The sequence below is a fragment of the Cetorhinus maximus genome, unplaced genomic scaffold (assembly GCF_964194155.1).
Source record: "Cetorhinus maximus unplaced genomic scaffold, sCetMax3.hap1.1 HAP1_SCAFFOLD_305, whole genome shotgun sequence".
In the NCBI taxonomy this organism is placed as follows: domain Eukaryota; kingdom Metazoa; phylum Chordata; class Chondrichthyes; order Lamniformes; family Cetorhinidae; genus Cetorhinus; species Cetorhinus maximus.
This window is the reverse complement of record NW_027596258.1, coordinates 471,831-477,828: the sequence shown is the minus strand read 5'-3', so window position 1 is coordinate 477,828 and position 5,998 is coordinate 471,831. Positions and strand designations below refer to the sequence as shown.

The following is a 5,998-nucleotide window of genomic DNA, read 5'->3' as shown; positions in this document are numbered from 1 at the left end:
ACATTAAACTTGAAACCTTCACTCTGTTTCTCCTTTCACATTTGCTGTCAGACCTGCTGAGAACTTCCAGCACTTTCTGTTTTTATTATAACATGAATTATTGTCTTTATCATACACATGATCACAAGAAATAGGAGCAGGAGTAGACCACACGGCCCATCGAGCTTGTTCCATCATTCAATTCAATCATGGTTGATCTTGGGCTTCAACTCCATTATCCGTTCCCCATATCCCTTAATTCCCCGAGAGACCAAACATCTGTCCATCCCAGCCTTAAATGTATTCAATGATGGAACATCCACAACCCTCTGGGTAGACAATTCAAAGATTCACAACCTTTTGGGTGAAGTAATTTTTCCTCATTTCAGCCCTAAATTATTGGCCCTTTACCCCGCGACAGTGCCTCAGTGTTTTAGACTCCCTGGCCAGCGGAAACAATCCCTGTGTCCACCCTATCAAGTCCCCTCAGAATTTTATAGATTTCAATGAGTTTGCCTTTCATTCTTCTAAACTCCAGAGAATAAAAGCCCAATTTATTCAGCCTCTCATCGTAGGACAACCAGCTCATTCCAGAGACCAATTTAGTGAACGTTCTCTGTACCGTCTCCACTGCCAGTATATTATTTTATAAATGTGGAGATGAAGACAGCACACGGGATTCTAGATGCCGTCTCACCAAAACAGACTTCTTTATCCTTGCTTTATTACAAACCCCTTGCCATCGGCCTTCCTAATTGCTTGCTGTACCTGCATGCTCGCTTTCTCCGTTGCTTGCACAAGTCTCTTTGAACATCAGCACTTACAAATTTCAAAAGCATTCTGCTGTTCTAATTTTTACGACCAAGTGAACATATTCACACACCTATCTACATTATATCCTATCTGCCATTTTGTTGGCCACTCACATAACCTTCTGATACCCTTTTACAGTGCTCTGCTCAAAAGTGACCTTGCCACCAAACTTCATACTGCAGGCCCCAGTGAGAATTGAACTCACAACCCCTGGTTTACTAGACCAGTGCTCTAACCACTGAGCTATGGAGCCACTTGCCATGTCTTATTCACAGTAAGTCTCCTAGTGGAATGAGGAACAGGACAACTCCGCATTGATGATATATGATAGACCTGGAAATGTCTGAGATGGAGAACAGACAATTAAAAGATGCGACACGAAAACGGCAGAATTTGATGTGCTTTCAGTGATGAATGTCTGCCGTGGTTATGTGAGAGATTTTACTGCTGCCTGTTCACACTGACACAAATATCACTCCTGACCAATCAATCTCTTTGAAAGCAGCGCGCCAGGCCGAATGGCCTCTTTCTTTGCTGGAACTGTCTATAATGTTATTTTTCCCAGCATCATTTCCCAGTCATTCCGACATTTTATTACACGCTTGGGGGAATGTGCTTTCTTACATTCTCGCTTTTGAAGTCAAGACACTGAGCAATTTCAAAGTTTTTCATTAATTCCAGCACAGGATTTGGAACCAGACCAGTTGAACGACACTTTATTGGTGCCAACCCTTCACTGCAGCTCACCCCTTAAAAACAGTGGCTGTCATTGCACGATGTTGTCATTTATGATAAAGTTCTGTAGGAGAAACTTATCTCTGGTGAAAGTACCTGAAAAACGGCAAATGCGGCGGAGATAAAGCAAGTTGCAAGAGTTATAGACAGCTTTCCTCGTGACTTCGAGGTGAGGATTCGGCCCTTTCACCGCCGTGGCCCGGACTCGATTCCCGGCCAGGCAATGAAGGTTTATTGATCTGGTACAAACTGTTAAAACAGGCCTGATTTACTTATTGATTGAAAACCGAAACGCAAAACAGCTCCGCCCGAATCAGTGGTGTGAGAGTTGAAGTTTCACATCAGAGCTGCAAATGTCACACGTGGAACAGCTTCGAGAAGAAATACAGTTCCTAATGCCCGAGGGATTTCAGTTTGGAATATTTGTATTTACAAATCATTCTCTCGATGTGTTAATTGCCGTAACCACTCAAACATATGGGCTCGGTGTCTGTCTGTTTAAATGTTGCTCAGTGAAAATTTCAATCGCCCTCCGCTTTGTAACATACGGACACTTAATAACTGAACAGTCTCCACTCAGAAATACAGAAAGAAAATTCCTCCTGAACCTTTTAAACCTGTTTTTCTTTTCTCTCTACGATTTTAATATGAAGCCACACAACTAAGGTGAATAAAGTGTGGATCGGTAAAAATGAGGAACTGAAGCACATTGACACACACAGGAACACACACACACACATAAACCGAGAGCGACAGAGGCCTAACGAGAGACAAACAGCCAGAAAGAAAGGATGTCACCAAACAGGCTCAGTTGTGTTCCATTTCCATATGCAGATTTTGCAAATCCTTGCAGATGGAAGCGCGGGAGTTTTTGTTTGTTTCCATTTATCCGATAACTAATTCTGTTGGCACCTGGTTAAAATCGGGAATAACGAGAACCGCAGTCAGCAAACCAACATTGGGGAAACCCCGATGGATGTCAGTACCATCGCCCTCAACATTCGTCCGCGACTAACAGCACTTCCTGAGGGAAAGCATGTTCATATCAAATCAGAGATGACTATGAAGTAAGTCGTACGGCCCGTCGTGTCTATGCTGGCTCTCAGGAAGAGCAACTAAACCAATTCCACTCACACGCCTTTCTCCCACAGCAATTTCTATTGACATTGTCTCTCCTCGTTCACCCTGCCAAAATAAAGAACCACATCCCACCCCACTCCCCGTATTAAACTGGAGTTGTCTTTTGCTCACCCAAAGGGAATTCCTAACGTGCCCGAAAGCGGGAAGCAACTGAAAATTTGGGAGCGTAGGGATTCGGACCCACTCCTCCAGAGACTGGAACCTGAATCCAGCTCTCCAGTTTGTAGAGCAAATGGAATTAGATTGTAGATATCAGCTCAGAAATAATGATGACCTGTTTGATCAGGGTAAAGTTCTTTTCTAATTCGATATGAAATCAATTGAATAAATAAATAATGTTTGTATCAAAAACTGTAAAAGGAATCCTAGTCCAACTCTTCATGTCATTGTGTCAGGGAAACTTTGTTAACTAAAGCAAACTGAGCATGGATTCTGCAGAAACTCCTTCTTCAAGCGAGAAATGGACAATGATTGAAAGGGGGAAAACTCAGGTTTAAGGAAAGAGAGAAGGAATTTGAGACGAATTGGTTAGCTCTTTAAAAATAGCTGGCACAGATACGATGAGGTGAAGGGCTTCACATTGTAGTAAAAACAGGAAATGCTGGAAAAACTCAACAGGTCTGACAACACCTGTGGAGAGAGAAGCAGAGTTAATGCTTCGAGTCGGCCTGAATCTGAAGAAGAGACATACGGACTCAGAACGTTAACTCAGCTTCTCTCTCCACAGATGTTGCCAGACCTGATGAGTTTTTCCCAGCACTTTCTGTTTTTATTTCAGATTTCCAGTATCTACAGTATTTTGCTTCCATCTTAGGGCCTCTTACTGAGCTGTGCAATTTGATGATGACATTGTTGATCAGTCTGTCTCCAGCATTCCTAATGAGAACAGCCGAATTCCATTTCTTCAAAACAAAGACCCAAAGTGCTGCTGCATGACGTCACAGTTTAACATTCTAGACAGCTCCACTGGGATCTTTACAGCGCAGGGTTTGTGCAGGGCAGTGGGGGTCATGATCATTTCACATGTGGCAGAGCAACGGTTTGAAACTGGGGGAAAACATTATCCAAGCTTGTTCAGTTAAGTGTGAGTGAATGTTCAATAATTTACATTTGTTGTTAATAATGAACACAAGGGTTCGAATCCTGCCGTCGAAGGAGATATCATTTAAAAAGCAGAAAACACGTACAAACATGTCCGTATTTTCTTATTCAGTGGTCGGCATTGGCGCAGTGGTATTGTCGCTGGGCTAGGAATCCAGGGATAAAAGCAAAATAATATAGATGCTGGAAATCTGAACAAAAAAAACACAAAACGCTGGAAAAAATTTCAGCATATCTGGCAGCATCTCTGGAGAAAGGAACAGAGTTAATATTTCGATTCCATAAAACTCTTCAGAGTTCTTTGAAAGCAGCACACAGGGCCGAATGGCCTCTTTCTTTGCTTCTCTATAATTTGATATTTCCCAACAACACTTCTTTCACACTCATTCTGCCATTTTATAATCCACTCTTGCGAGTGGGTTCAAAGCTCAACTACGTGCACAAGACTGAAAGGAGCCTGCGACTCTAGATAATCGGCCCTGTGCACATTCCTGTAATCCGAATCTGGGAGAATCAGGAAGATGAGATCCCAGATTATCTTTACCATGTAATCTGCAAACGCATTCTTTCTAAAAATCCTTGGGTCCCTCATTCTCTGTCCCTGCTTTCCAGGGAATGCTTGGGTTCATGAACTGACTGTGTCTGCATCAAGCAGCTAATTGACCTGGGAGCTGGATGGGCAGAGGGATCTGGAGGCGAGGCAGGGACAGAAGCAGAAACAGATGCGACATGAAAGTGTTTTAAATTGAATGTGTCTCCGTTACTTTCAGTGATGAATTTCTGCCGTGTGTTCCCTTGTCAGTTTCACAGGAGCCGCAGTAATGAGGTTGGAGGGTTTTGGAAATTGACAGTTACACATGAGCAGCTTGTGGGGCTATTTCACTTCACTGTCAATTTCATGTCCCAGCTCACAGAAACCCTTGTTATCATTGACTGAAGAATTCATTCCATTGAAAATAGAAACATGGATAAATGCAGCGTCAATATCCAAACTGAAAGCAGCTTGTCAGTTTCCCTGGTGGTCTAGTGGTCAGGATTCGGCGCTTTCACCGCAGCGACCCGGGTTCGATTCCCGGTCAGGGAATGCAAATTTATTGACCTTGTGAAATTGTCAAAATGAGTACTAATTACTTATTGATTGAAAACATTTAGCAGCTCTACCAGAATCAGTTGAAGTTTCGCCTCAGAGCTGGAAATATCACACTTGGAACAGGTCGGGAGCAAAGACAGAAGCGGAGTGAAAGAAGGACAAGAGAAGGGCCGTTTGAAAAGCTCTGACCATAGGGTTGGTGGTGCCAAGAAAAATATGGGTGGGAGAAGGGCAAATTTTGGTCCCTGCTGTTTGCATTGACAAAAATATCACTCCTGATGAATCAACCAATCACAACTACTCTTTAAAAGCAGCACATCAGCTCATCGAGGCTGAATGGCCTCTTTCTATGCTGTAACTTTCTATAATTTTATGTTTCCCAACAGCACGGGTGCTTCTTTCACAGTCATTCTGCCATTTCATAACCCACTCTAGCGAGATGTACTTTCTTACCTTGTATTCGGCTCTTTTGAAACCAAAACATGGAGCAAATTCAGCGAGTTGTCATTTATAGCATGAGATTTGTCACAAGACTAATTGAACGTCACATTAATGGTGCCAATCCTTCACTGGAGCTCACTGCGACCAAAGAGCATTGTTATCATCATGTAACTTCTTGCAGTATCTCTGCTGAACAATATAAGCTTATCACAGCTCTGCTTTCTTCAGATTGAAATCCAGTGCGAAAATACGAGAAATTTCAAAGCTGAACAACGTAGACAAAACTTGAAGGAGTGTGTGACTGTGGATGATCGGCACTGTGCACGTTCCTGTAATCAGTACCTGGGAGAATCAGGAAGATCCTGGTGTCTCTTTAGCCTGTTATCTGTAAACCGGTCACGTTGTGTATTACGTTCGCACTAACTGACTGTGTGTGGTCAAACAGCTCCTGGAAGGGCGGAGAGAGCTGGAGGTGAGACAGAAAGAGATGTGACATGGAAGTGATTTGAATGAGTGGTGAAAATCCGTCGTGTGCCAGTTTCAAAGGAACAGAGGTTGGTGGTTATTTGTTTGAAAGAAGCTGCACTCAACTTGCGGCGAGCCCATGACCCTGAGATTAAGAGCCTTTGATCTACCTGTTGAACTAGCCGGGCACACATAACATATGTGTCCCATATCCCAACATTCATGGAGACAACT

At 43.0% G+C, this 5,998-nt stretch overlaps 2 non-coding genes across 2 annotated transcripts; one reads left to right on the top strand and one right to left on the bottom strand.

The window, feature by feature from the left end:
- Positions 1–972: 972 nt before the first annotated feature.
- On the bottom strand, positions 973–1,045 carry trnat-agu (transfer RNA threonine (anticodon AGU)). The gene has a single exon. It is a non-coding gene; the product is annotated as a tRNA-Thr (tRNA).
- A 3,735-nt stretch (positions 1,046–4,780) lies between these two features.
- On the top strand, positions 4,781–4,852 carry trnae-uuc (transfer RNA glutamic acid (anticodon UUC)). The gene has a single exon. It is a non-coding gene; the product is annotated as a tRNA-Glu (tRNA).
- The last annotated feature ends 1,146 nt before the right edge of the window (positions 4,853–5,998 follow it).